We start from the raw sequence: 14,476 nt of genomic DNA, 5'->3' as shown, positions 1-14,476 counted from the left end.
GGGGGGGGAGGGGGTTTATAATCTATTTGCTTATTCCCTGCCTACCCTATGTATGACCGCCACAAAGTTGGCAACAGACTTTTTCAAGAAAGTGTCCTACACGTTGCGGGTGCCCGCGTTTCTGGAAATATCAACATACCAGGAAAAACCAATAAACCTGAAGCGGCTAGACACTCGGCAACCTCGAAGTGAATATAACCAACATTAATACTGAATGCCTCCTGCATGCTCAGGAGCGAGTGTAACGCAACTCCCGCGTTGTAATCTCGCTGATAACCAGATTGTCTTAAACGTGATGCGCCTTTTCATGTCCTTTAAAATAGTGAAACGAAAAAAAAAAGGCGTCCATCCAACCATAGCGCGAAGTTACAAAGGAAACCCCTGCGGGTTTTTCAGAAAGAAAAAAACTGAAGAAAAGAAAAATCGGTCTGGTCCGGGGATCGAACTCAGGACCAACGCCTTTCCGGGGCGTTAACTGATTCGCGATGGAGATCATCTAGAGTCTTGGTGGGAAAAAAGCTGAGAAGAGATGGCGATGGGGTCGTCACAGGCGTGTGTAACTTCACAAGATGAAATTGGGAGATGCAGAATGCCGGATTGATATACGCACGACCTGCGATTAATAAATACGATGAATGAATCGCTGGCATGCGGTGTAGTTTGTACTTTTGCATGGTTGATTGCCACCCGGTCCGTGAAGCCCGAAGTGTGTCAGTCACCGTTCGCGAAGCCATGTGGGTGTCCATACTTGCAGTTAAGAGGACAGCGGCTTTCGGACACTGCCGACCGTCCAATGCAACGTGGACGATGAACTCAACCGCATCCCACAGGGTGTCTTCGCCCAAAGCACGCGATGCCTCTGTACACGCGTTATCGAAAGTGCGTAACCATGGCAGGCGATCATTTTGAAGGACATTAAGAAGCATGCCTGCACACACGTACCGCTCTTCATTTGCAAATAAATAATTAAGCCAAGAATTCACCGCATTTGTCGATCACAGATTGCATTTAGTTAACGCATTCTGTATAACTATTTGTCGTCACCCCGACTGAGAGCGCATGTCATTGGCGATCATAATCGCCACACTGCTTAGATATCGGACGACTGTCGTTTCCATACACGCGTATGAGTCCCAAGTTCGGCATCAAAACGTTCAAGGTTCCGTTTTGCTCTCTTGCGCACAGCTCCGCATGCACGCCCGCTGCCGGCGATAATGGATTCGAGGAATGGAATAGGTCAGCGCCTTTACGGCACGTGCGCGGGCGCCCGTCGGAGGAAAGTCAGTTTCCTGCACCCAAATTATCTCACCCACTCGTCCCATACACCCCGTTGCGTTTCACTCATTATCTTTGCTTCGCTGGTCGCGGACCCTGCCAAAATTAGCGATTCAAGGCTCGCGCTGAAGCACAGCCGCTCGCTCCTCTACTTTCCTCAAGAACGCCAGCGGCAATCAAACTCTCCAAACAACCCCTTATTTCTTTACACGGCATCCACTAAAGCGCCTGTTGGTACCTGTAACTGCATGCTCCGCGTGTAGTCCATATCACTTGCCGTTCGGGCAGGCGAGAATAAAGCCAGCATCGTGGAAACAGCAACTATGCGACGGCACAAATCGCTCACAACAAGGTCACAGCATGCTAAAGCGGGCGTTCTCACCTGCTCTGTTTCCCTTTACGTCCGGACTGCGAGAACAGGCAAAGTCAGCGCCGTAGCAAGAGCGGCTATACAGAGATCAAACTGCTCGCTCATCAACAAGCTCAGTGCTAGGTATCCATTCACTGGTGTCATCCTTTCTTTCTTCTCCCGAAGATCAGTCAGTGCAAGTTCATATAACGTGCCAGTATAAGCGCAAACCCGTAACAGTTAAACCTCAGTATACCGAAGCTGATGGAACCCGAGAATTATTTCGTTCAATCGAGAACTTTCGTTAAATCGCAGATAACACTTAACACACTCATGCGAATAACGTTATATTTATTCAAGACCAAAAAAAGAAGCATTTCTGTCTGAGTGCGCACTCATCACACATGTCGCCGTCAGCAAGGCCGTTGAGCGTTTGAGTCTCTTCACATGAGCGGCAAGGTGGTAATAAACCTACTCAACAGGTCAATGAGATTCTGTCGTATTGCGTGCCCTTATATACGCTATACATCCAGTTATATTCGTTTAGTTGCTTCGGGGTTTTCAACGCATTAAGATATATGGGAATGCGTGTTCGGGAATTGAGAGCATTTTGTTGAATCGAGAGTTCCGTGAAATCGGGTTTCGTTAAATCGAGGATTGACTGCATGCCTTCTTATCCTCGTAACCGCTGGATCTACACGCGTGCTGCGTCGACTTAGCGACTACGACGTTCGTCCTCTGGTCTCGATGTCGTGAATTCGGCTCGTGTGTGACTTTGGCCGTGAAGCGCCACACTTTAGTTCGTAAGCAAACGTTTACCACAATTTATACTGCCCGTAAACACACGAGCCTTGCTTCGTGTAATAGACTGGTACTTGGCTTTTGCTGTCAATAACTGACCTTTGCCTGCCGAGGTGGCTCAGTCGCTGCAGCGTGGCGCTGATGAGCTCGAGGTCGCTCGTCCGATTCCCGGCCGCAACCACCGCTTTCCTATGACGACAAGATGCAAAAAAAAAAAAAAAAACACTCATGTACTTAGGTTAGGTTAGGGAGCACGTTAGAGAATCCCAAGTGGTCAAAATTAACCCAGAACTTTCCACTATATACGGCTTCCCCCATAGCCCCTGGGCAGTTACGGTACGTCTAACTGCACAATTAAAGAAATCTATATACATGCGTGGCATTTTGAGATCTATGTGAAGAGAAGCTTTCACGAAGCAGTTAATCAAATTATCTAAAAGTTTGACTTCTGCAAGGCGTTCTGCAGCATAGCGATAGCGTGCCTTGCCGACAAATCCGTAAGACGCAGAATCAGGCCCTATCACGTGACCCGCGTAATCCACGCGACCGCGGATAACAGTCTGCAGGATCGGCCCACTTTTCAACACGCCCAGCCCAGCTTATTAATGCACAATATCCATAGTTTGCTACCACCGGCGTAGGGTAGCAAACCGGTCGCTCGCCATGGTTTGATCTCCCTGCCTTTACTCTCCTTGCTATCTATCTATCTATCTATCTATCTATCTATCTATCTATCTATCTATCTATATATCTATCTATCTATCTATCTATCTATCTATCTATCTATCTATCTATCTATCTATCTATCTATCTCCACGATCGGACTATCTTACTCGGCAAGAAGCCGACAGAGCGGATGCGCAACAAACTACGAGAAAGAAGGTGCAGAAAGATTCGCCTTTAGAAAGGAATTATGCGCTTGAAGGCGCACATTTCTTGCACTGAGAATATCTAGCTACCGTTCTGCTGTTTCACTGCAATACATCCATTCGGTTCATTCTGGAAGATTATCCAAGGAAGGTCACACACCCAGTGGAACACACCCGATGGCTAAATGGTAGGAAATTAAATAAAAAATAAATGAAGCCGCTGAGTGTGAAGCGCTATTCGGTCAAGAGGTCGGTGCACTCTAGAGATACCTGCGAGACGACATTCAGGGTCTATACGAGCCCGTATGCTGGTACTTGCCTTCGGAACAAATACATATAAGCTTCGCCTATAAATGCATAAATGCATCCGCCAAGAAGTCGACGACCCACGGCAAAACACGAGGAAGAGACAAACAAAGCGTCACGTTAAAATTAGCATGTAGTGGCCCCCGTTAGACGGTGGGGAGGCTTAAGATCAAAAGTATAAGCAGTGCGGCAACAACGACAACAATAAACCACTCGCAAGAGCAACACCAGGTTCCAGTAGCAGTAGCAATAAACTTTATTCAGAGCGAAAGAATTCGAGTCTTGTTCCAGCGGGACAGAACCATTTTAGCCCAGGGCACCTGTGGCCTTGGCTGCCGAGCGGGCCCGATTCACCAACTCTCGCTATCCGTTCTGGTTATACAGCTGAGAAGCGCGGCTTCCCAGTGGGAGAGGGCGGGGGCAGGGGGAGGGGAGGAAACGCCGGATGATGATTGCAGCCCCAGGTAGTGCTATATAGGTTAGCGTACTAGCCGCAAAACAGGCATTCGGTTCTTTTCTTTTTTTTTTTTTTTCATTCTGTGGGGTACTCCTCGTGTAGTGTAGGCTTGAATTTTTGCACGTGTTTGTCTTCAGGCTACGGTGAAAACATTCAAATGCCGATTCTCTTCAGGCACCGCTTCGCGGTGGCCACTGCGTATCAATCTTAAATAATTCGCTTCTTGGGCGAAACTTCCTCCTTCAGCTACGCGGAACAGTAACTATACGCACTCTTTCTAGCCTTTCGATCGCGTCAGATTGTGACGTACGTTCCCTCACATTAAAGCAGATGTTATTGGGCTCTCTATAAGTTAAGCGCTCTGGCATCGAGAAAGCTTACTTGTTTTGACACGGGGAATATATTTCCTTGTCCTTGGCTTTGCACGGAAGAAACAAACTCGTGAGGCACGAGGCGCCCTCGCGCCTTCCGTGTTTAGGCACACGTCCTCCACGTTACAGATCGACGCCTAAGGTAAGACACGTATACGTTAGCCGGCCGCATCCGAAGGCCGGCGCGACCGAAGGAAGGAAGGAAGGAAAAAGTGGAGAAGGAAAGGCAGAAAGGTTAACCAGTTTAGCTCAAGCAGTTTGCTACCCTACACATGGGAGCGGGATGAGGGGGGGTGAAATATGGGGAGGAGAGAGAGAGAGAGAGAGCACATAGCACAGCACGCATATCGTCAGTTACAGTCCGTCAGCCTTGCGCGGTACGTGGCATCTCTGTCACAGCCGCTTGTCCAAGCCCGTCTCTTTCGAAAACCGAAGCAGTCCCTTCGTCGCCTTCAGCTGCGATGTCTTCGGTCGGCGACATGTGAAAATCGTTTCAACTGACAATGGTCTATTGTCAAGGTGCGCTAGAACGTCCGCCTGGGACTGTCTCTCAACATTATATTCAGGACAGTCGCACAGAATGTGTTCCAGCGTCTCCTCGCAGAGAAAGGCATTGCAGAGAGCGGTGTCGGTCGGCCATTCCAATGCGAAACGAGTAAGATTTTGTGAGTGCCGCCCCTAGCCATAAGCAATAAAGCAGAGTGGCCTCTCTTCGGCGGAGTCCAGTTGGCGTATACAGAAATTAAGAGGGCAGGTGGTATTGACGATTGCTCCGGCTGGTCTGGCAGGGGAACATTCCACCTGATGATGACTACGTTGACTCTCGGGGCAATTAAAACTGCGCTGCAAGCTGACCTTTTTTTTCCAGTTTCGTCCACAGAGGGAAACGCACTAGGAATTGTTGTTTTGACTCGCTCCTGTAAACTTTAATCGTCGAAAGTTGCCGAAACTGTATAGCGCCTTTCTCCGCAGGCCCGCACTCGGAATCTCAGTTCACTATGTCATTCTGCTGCAAAGCACGAGGAGGTTGTGGGCTAGATTCCCGGCAGCGGCGGTCGCATAATATATATATATATATATATATATATATATATATATATATATATATATATATATATATATATATATATATCTTGGGCGGAATGCGAAAACACTCGCATACTTATAATTGTGTGCGCTTTAAAAAAACCGTAGGTGGCCAAAACTAATCCTGAGCCGTCCACCACGGAGCCCCTAGTAACCGTATTGTGCAGTTCCCGTGAGTTAAACGTGATCATTTAATTGAACGTCAATGCAGAAGCCCGCTTCTCCGGGGGTTAGGTGCGCGTACAGTAACAGTTTATCATTTATTTTCCCGAAAGAGCCAGGTACGACAAAACTTAAAACAGGCCAAAAAATTTAATCTCGTTAGGAATGCCAGAGAGGACATATAACCTGTGCTATTTCATCAACTATATGCATGAGGAAGAAGAACATAGGGGAACCGAGAGGCTCGAAATTTTGATGTTAAACAAAAATGAAACTTATATTCGTTAGTTACAGCCGCACGACGTCCATTTTTACATTTACGTTTGCTATACCACGTGATGCCTTCACGACGCCCATTCACAGGTGCCGCGCGTGTCTCAATGCGCTCCTCCTCCCCTGTCTCGTGTATACGCTGGCGACACTGTTTGAAAGGCATCGATGCCGACAATGTCCCCACAAAGCGGCCGACGTGGCGCATACCGCCGTGTTCGCACCCAGTTCGAGCCCGCAGCTATCCGTGTGCGATTCCCGCAGGCATCCGCTTACTGCGGTTTCGTGCAATGTGCCCGAGCGCTGCGTTCCACGCTGCACCAATCACTACCGAAACGGCTCTGGCGCGGACGTTCACTTCTCTGAGAGAACAACGGGGGAAGAATTCCCTAGGACGCTGCGAACAGAACAAGACAAGTGGCATCCTATACAAAGTCATCGTACGCGTGCAATGTGAGGGAGCAGTTCGAGGCACCCTATGCTCCCGGGCCTCCACCCTCTCTACCTCTAAATTAAATAACAACAAAGAAAGAACAGTTAGTTTCCTCCGTGGTTTCTTTGGCTTCGTTCTCCGTTGGCTTCGTGTGTAGTCGCAAATTTTAATAGTACACGCAAACACGAGAACTCGGCTCGCAAACACGCGCTATCCTCTGCGGCGCGGTCGACACCCGCGCGGTGACGCACGTGGCCCGTGCCGCGGCCGATCGCTTCCTCGCCGATCACTTCCTCGTCGATGATCCTCGCACGCGCCACGCGCGTGTCGGCCACCCAGCCGCCGGCCAACTGGGCGGCCTGCCAATCGGGAGTGGCGACGACGCTATACTTGTCGCCGTAGCCGCACGCCCTGTGATCTCGACACCGCCGCCGGCACACCGCCTGTGCTGTGCTATCAATCCGTAAGCCGGTAATAACAACACTGCTATTCAGTTGCTAGCGATTCTAAAACCCCCCTTAAGACAACGACCCAGGGTGTTATTGTACTTGGAATGGCCATCAACGTCTGAGCCCGGAGACTCTTGAAATACGGCAGTGTTGCCGGATTGTGGCCGCTCTGCTAGAACCCTCTTTTCTCCTATCCTGAGATCTATAGTTCGACGACATCTCGTCTGATCAGGAAGATACATGTCTGAACGAATGAAATGGTGAAAACGGTGACGACAACAACAACAACAAAAACTATGTGAACAAGGTTTTCGTACGGAAACAGAAACGCCTTAGAAGTATTTAACCTATCCTTTGTGGCCGCCGTTTTCGCTATTTCATTCGTTGTCATATTTTGGGCGTGCAGTGAATAAAGCATTTTTTTTTTCTTCAAGCTTGTCTGGTGGTTTAATCGGGGAATAAGTCGATGGTAAGGGAACAGAAAACATCGTAATGCTACGATTCCCGTTGCATGAGCATCCTTAGCTTTCTTTTAAATTTACACTGGCCTTAGAATCCATGCCAAGAAATGAACGCGGAAAGGGCGCTATCACACTGACACTGAGAATGACGTAGACGCAGCGTTGCGCCCATGTTATTCCCGGAGTTCTTCCAGTCGTTACACTTACATAGCCTAATTTAATCTAGTCTTGGAATCTATGGTAGACAACTATCGTAGAAAAGGGCGCTAACCAAAAGAACACTGAGAATGACGTAGGCACAGTACTATGCTAATCTCGGTGTTCTTGTGGTTAGTGTGCCTTCTAAGCTGACCGCCTGTTATGGCCTCAGATGTGTTCGAGAATCCATGCCTCCCGTGCGCAGTGCAAAAGCGACCACGTGACCCTTGTGACCTTTGCCCACAGAGGAATGACGCAGTCATCTTAACGGTTGACGGTCGCGGCCTCCAGCACAGACCTACACCGCTCTTTGCAGACAGGACAGTCACAGGAGAGGTGACGGCAGCAAGGTGTAATGGCCTTTATCATATCTTTGTCTTGACCTTATCTTATCACAGTTTGATCTTGGCGTTCTGCGGCGGAGGCACCACAGACTCCATAGTTTCGGCTGCGCGTGCACCTGTTTGCGATTGGTTACCTGTTAATTATGCTAATTGTGTTTCCGAAATTACACCTTGTCTCGTCCACAGCACGAGGCGGAAAAAAGCCCAGCAGCTGCACGACGCGTTCCGCCGGCTTTCGAACACTTTGCGCGTTCACCTTTCTGCCGCCGACAAGACTCAAATGCGCAATAACTGCTAGTACGCTTGAATAACTTCCTTCAGCAACTATCCGTACCACAAACACGTTGAAGGCCGCGATAGGCAGCGAGCCGGCAGCGTAACCAGCTTTACACGTGCGCAGCGAGTACAGCACACAGCAGCCTGCCAATTGAGCGACGATGTTAAGAAGAGAAGCGGTTTGGACGAGTCGATACATACTGACTTCATATGCGCAGCAGCTCTTTTCATTCCCTCCTCCCGAAAGATAATAATAATAATATTTGGGGTTTTACGTGCCAAAACCACTTTCTGATTATGAGGCACGCCGTAGTGGAGGACTCCGGAAATTTTGACCACCTGGGGTTCTTTAACGTGCACCTAAATCTAAGCACACGGGTGTTTTCTCATTTCGCCCCCATCGAAATGCGGCCGCCGTGGCCGGGATTCGATCCCGCGACCTCGTGCTCAGCAGCCCAACACCATAGCCACTGAGCAACCACGGCGGGTCTCCTCTCGAAAGAGTCGGCAGGCGTTGTGCCCCTCTCGGTGGCAGTAGCCGGCTTGTTCTCTCCCTGTTTCCTTTGTGTGCTTGTATGTTTCCAGATATAATAATAATAATAATAATAATAATAATAATAATAATAATAATAATAATAATAATAATAATAATAATAATGGACAAAAGATGCAGACAGGGACACGTAGCGCTATGTCAGTCCCCCCTCTCTCTCTTTTCCTTGATTATCGCGCGCTATATACTTCGGGATGGAAGTTTAGTCTTCTAAACAGCAAGGTTAGAATTCATGCGCGAATGCGTTTGATGGCGTGTTTGCGCGTTATTCGTCTTGAACGAGCACCGAAGCGAGTTTGAAAGCGCTGGAAGAGGAGTCCGGAAAACACGGTACATTTGACGAGCAGGATAAAATTTGAGAAGTAGAAAGCTGCCGAACCGTACAATAGGGTCGCTGCGTAATTGGCAATATATTGCGCGTCAGACTACATGAACGTGCGGATGCTCCCAGATATATTGCATGAAGTATACATCGCGTGGCTGATGTCGCAAACGGTGAAGAACGACCACATGTTCAAAAAATCGTCGTCCGCCCTCTATCAGAAATTCAGAGCGCTCAAATCAAATTAAATAATATGTCAAACGCGTCCAAATGAGAAAAAAATCGTTGAAGGTTTTGTACCCATTTATGACGTCGTCAGACAAGACAAGACAAGACAAGACAGACAGACAGACAGACAGACAGACAGACAGACAGACAGACAGACAGACAGACAGACAGACAGACAGACAGACAGACAGACAGACAGACAGGACAAGACGGGACAGGACAGGAGACGACAGGCAGGCCTGAAGTTGTCAAAGAATGCTAACCAAACTAAATATAGCAGTGTTTGATTTCTGAACCAAACTAGATTGCCGCAGAAGCTGCGTCCGCTGAGTGTCATAGGAACAGTGAAAGTAGTCACAAACAGGTGGGCAAGTGTATGGCACTGAAATGTGCATAACCCATGGAAACAGAATATACTTCTTGAGCATGCACTACAAGGCAGGAAAATGTTTAGCGATAGATGGAAGCTATGAGCTTCTCCTTTTAAACGAGGCGGTGGGTTGCGCCACCAAGCTATTTTTCTTGTTTTGCCTATGTATTACCTGTCGTTTAAGAGACTAGAATTCCCAGCACCAAACTTTCTGAAGCATTATTGGGAACATTGTTTCTGTACGTCTCTGTTGTTTGTAGTCTCCCTACCATTCTCCCACCAAACTTCCAGACGCATATTACTAATCTCTGTTGCGGACATGTTTAATTTCCCCCTGCTAGCCCTGAACCTAAGGGCTTCAACGAGACCAACGAATCCCGAATCGACAGTTGGGTAGATATATTCACATTCTAATGTGATGGTCCAGCATTTCTCTAGCTTTACCGCAGCAAACACATGCTCCTTCTTCATTGGTGTGCCTCGTTTTATAACTACGCGTTCTAAGGAATTCTGATCTCGCTTCAATCTCGCTTCGCCGAGAGACGGGGCACAGCGCGATGACCGACCACAGCATCTGAACCCTAAACCTTCGGACACAGCCAGGCTCTCGCGCGACAGCACGTACGTTTAAAAAAAAAGCGTTCGGCCACGAGCACAACCTTTCGAGTTCAAAAACAGGCGAAAGAAACAAAGAAAGCTATTCTATTTATAACGGCAGAAAGAGCCGAAGAAACGGATTCGGTTATTTAAACGAACAATGCGCTTTAAGGTCATGCTTGTTACAGTGAGGATATTTAGGTGGCATTTGTTGTTTCATTGCGTAATTCCGTAGAGTGCAAGATCGGCACACCTGTATAGAAGCAGTGCAGATGTCTGTACGTGTACTCTGCCTCGTTATACGTGCGCTGTCCCTTGTCGAGCCATGTCGAACGATGACGTAGTTTTCGTGAGACGGAAGTCTGACGGAGACCTCGAGACAAACCGCTTCTGCGACAAAGAAAAAGAAATTCCGGCAGAGTCCACCTCGCGATGAATGCCGGGGTTAATGCGATTAGCATCGAAGCAATACGTAGCGACACGCCGCGTTGCCACCGCCGAAATGCGCCATATATCAGGCGTGCACGCAGCCTGAATCCTCTCTCGCACTCCCGTCTGGACACGCCGCGCCATCTAGGGGCGCCACCCCGAAGTCCGCGCGTGGCACGGGCCCAGCCGTTGCCGTGACAAGTCGCTGGCGGGCTCCGGAGCCGCCCGGCGGCCGCCGTTCGCGCGCTCTACACAAGGGTGACGCCGAGTGTACACTGGAGAGCGGCACACACCCAGCGACAAGTAGCTGCGGTGGTCCCAAGTTGGTCCGACGGCTAGTTTCGAACCCAGTTTCCTCAGCAGCCCGATGCTATCGCTTCCCATTAGACCGTGGACAGCCCAGTGACAAAAATTTGCAGGAAAGCGGTTAGGGACGTAGCTAAGACGTTGCATCGTAAGAATTCTAATGGCATTTAAAAAAAAAAAGAAAGAAAGAAACGGCAAGCCGTCGGGAGCTTGCGGCACGCAGTGTGCGTGCCTGAGGGCCATTTCGTTTCGAGAAGCGGGGATTACCGCTCCCTCGGCGAGCGCGCTGAGGAAGCTGCAGACTACTGAACCGTTTAGCAACGCTCTCATCCTAGCCGGGTGAATGTCAATTTCTGTCCCTCGGTTTGTTAGGCCCGTGCCGACTTATTAAAGACCGCGCGACAAATAAAAACTAAGAGAAATAAAAAAGTAAAATACTAAACCTGCGAGTCGATGCTGCAATTACAGGCATGCTTCATCCCGATGCAGACGGTATCTGTTGAAAGTCTATGGCATTGAAATGGGGGTCTCCAGGTCTGTGATTTCCGCGCATTATGCAACGGCTGCAATACTGCAACCAGCGGAGAACGATAGCGCGCACTGAAACGAGCAGCTACTATTCAGCCTAGGTGTTCCGAAATCGTGTCACGAATGCTTCGACAGAAAAGTCATTTCAATAGCTCGGGAAATCCGCGCTCCACGCGACTCGTATAGGGCTTGCGTTGAACGACGTACCGATAGCGGGCTTAGACAGCTACGTCGTTGGGCTGCCCCACGGAGTTACTGCCACTTTGCCTTTTTATGAAATATCTTGAGCAGGAGGCCTTAGCTTACGAGTGGCTTGTAGCATTCGAGTGTTAATCCATGGCCTCCGAGATTACAATGGCGCGGCGCTGTGGTCTCGGAGGCCACGGTTGGAAGAACCATACTTTCTCGACGGAAGCACTTTCATATTTAGATAATCCTGCTTACTCACAGGCCTGAAGTGCGCCCCCACCCCCTACCCCCAAAAAGTATGGGTGCCTGCAAGGCTTGCATTATGGGTTTACCTACCTGCACAATGTGGGTGCACCTGCACAGCTTGCAATGTGAGCGTACCTGCAGACTCATCACTCATAGGTCGGCATGCTCATAAGTGATGAGTTTGAGGGGGACGAGGTGATTATAAACGGGAACGAGAGCAAGGTAACGCAAGTACAAACGAAAGTCAGCGAGGGTGGTCCTGAGTGGACGTCAGGGAGCTTCGCTCACTATCGCCGCATCGAACTCGCGGCCCTTCAACTAGCTGAGCGTCGCTTGCAGCACACTATACGCTCACATTCCACGTGCTGAGGGACTGCGGCGAACACCATCGATTTCGCGCAGCCGATAAGCGCACCCCTCAAAGGTGCAAGCGACGCGCTCTCAGCTTGACCGAAAAAAATGGAGGCGATGGCAATTGGACGCACCATCAGGCTACCGTATGAGCGCTGCGCGCCCGCGCATTGTGCGACGAGCGAAAACTGGCGGGGAAGCGAGAGAAATTGCGATGAAAGTACAGGCTTCTTTCGCGCTTTCTTTTGTTTCATTGATCGTTTGCTTTATCACATTTTGCTAACAAAACGAAAATTCGAGCCCCTTGGTTCTTCTTTGTCCTTATCGTCGTGCGAAATTGTACGTCACGGTGTGTGTATGACACTGCCTGACATACTACAGTGACAGACCGTGCTTGACAGCATTTCAACTTGTCTCAGACAGTTCCTCCTTGCCACTTCCTCTTTTGCCTCTAATAGAATGAGCATATTACCCACTTAGAGCTGGGAACTGTGCGTACACGCCTAAATGAATTCAGCTGATGCTGTATTCTATTCTGGTTCGAAGCCATAAATCCCCTCGCATCCTACGCCGAACTTTCTTGCCAAGTTAACCAGCAAGAACAAGGAAATGACATTGCCGCAAGGTCCAGCTGACTTCACGATGAATGCGTATGTGCGGCTTTAGAGGAAAATTCAACGGTCAATAAAAACTAAAAGAAATACACGCAAAATGCGTAAAATATCCGCAAGACCTAGAGATAGCATGTTTCCAAGGCGAGCCGTTATACGTAGATCGAGCCAGGTTGATTATCAAGCCGGACATAAGTAAAGAGTGAACTATGATCGGGTACTCCTGCAAATATTTCTTCTTTTTTCAAGAAAGATTCGTTATTTCAATGAAGGACAAGAGGCAATAACAAAAACTTTAAAGACTTGTTTATCGTGTAAAACAGAATTGCTTAGAAAGGTCTTTTTTTTTTTGCACTAGAAGTAGTCATGATTAGAACAAATTGCTTTATCGGATGAGGTCTGTGTGACGTAAGCAATGTTTTCCTTCAGAAACAGATGTACAAAGTTTTCTCGCTGCATCATCTGCTGTGCGAACTTTGCCTTTGTGCTTGTTTCTTTACTGTTTTTGTACATACGCCAACGTGCAATCATTCATAGTATATTTTAAGGTCCTTTTTTTTTTATACCGCAACTGATAATTCTTTCTTAGTCTCCTTGTATTGTAATACTATATGCCCTGCACTTCTCGTTTGATCATCTGTTGCGCCGTTTTGCTGCACGTGCCTCGTAAAACAGCGACCTGGGCCTCTAAAAGGCTGCACAGCTTTCGGCTCGCGTGCAGCCACCCAGAAGGACCCGGCAGAGAAAGCGAACCGGGTTCGGACATACTGCTAAATTTTCCCGTGAGACCAAGCTACGACTGACGTCTCGTTCGATGCCTTTTTTTGTATGCCATACCCGCCGCAGAGGCGGAACGGGATCCTCCGATCGTTCCGTCTCTGCATGCGCGCCAGCGCAGTATGCGTAAGTTCTGTACGTGACAGTGAAACACGACAGCCCGCGCAGAGGTGCGACGGACACCGCTGCGACTCCCAGCAGCCGCCAAGCCCTCGAACGAGCACCCACTTTACAATGCAGTCGAGGCTGGGAAGCCACAATTAAACGACGAGGTATAAACCGCTGCGTTAACTACGCCTCTTTCGCAAGCACGCGTATCAAGTACAAGTACTTAAATATTCATTGCGCTTTACGGTCGCAACCTCTTAGTTGTAGGCAAGAAGCGCTCTTGCAGCCAAAGTTTCACGGCGCTAAGTTTCTGAGAAAAGCAAGAGACAGGACCGAGCGAGAAATCGCAGTTTTGTTTTATTATTATTAAAAGATCGGCGGACAACTGCGTCAGCAAGCCATCCATATTTTTCGATGACGCTGAGATTGAGTTTCTTGAAGGTTTTGTTTAGGTCTCGAGTGTTTCACCTCCTTTTAATGGCATGGCATGGCAAGAACTATATTTTGGTCCAGAGAAACTAGGGCCGAGGGCAAAAGCACCCAGGCTAAGTCAGTGGCTCCGCCCACGTACGCACCAGTAGGCCAAAAGGCTTCCTCGTTCTCGTGAGCTCTCCGGACGGCCAGGAGTTAGTCTTGGAGGACTTCGCTGGATAAACGGCGACTCCAGTCCTCCTCGCTGTTGAGATCCGAAGCCGTTTGGTTGGGGCACAGCCAGAACATATGATCAAATAGACACGGAGTGTGTCCACAACTT

The 14,476-nt window shown here is 48.8% G+C and overlaps 1 protein-coding gene across 1 annotated transcript in view; it reads right to left on the bottom strand.

Moving 5' to 3' along the window:
* The window catches only part of LOC142560104 (uncharacterized), a 360,402-nt gene that overhangs the window by 316,693 nt on the left and 29,233 nt on the right, over positions 1-14,476 (bottom strand). The window contains exon 2 of the mRNA XM_075671926.1: positions 2,525-2,614. The gene's annotated coding sequence lies outside the window, so the exon portion shown is untranslated. The remainder of the gene's footprint in view (positions 1-2,524; positions 2,615-14,476) is intronic.

Source organism: Dermacentor variabilis, chromosome 10 (assembly GCF_050947875.1).
Source record: "Dermacentor variabilis isolate Ectoservices chromosome 10, ASM5094787v1, whole genome shotgun sequence".
NCBI lineage: Eukaryota > Metazoa > Arthropoda > Arachnida > Ixodida > Ixodidae > Dermacentor > Dermacentor variabilis.
This window is presented reverse-complemented; position numbering and strand designations above follow the sequence as displayed.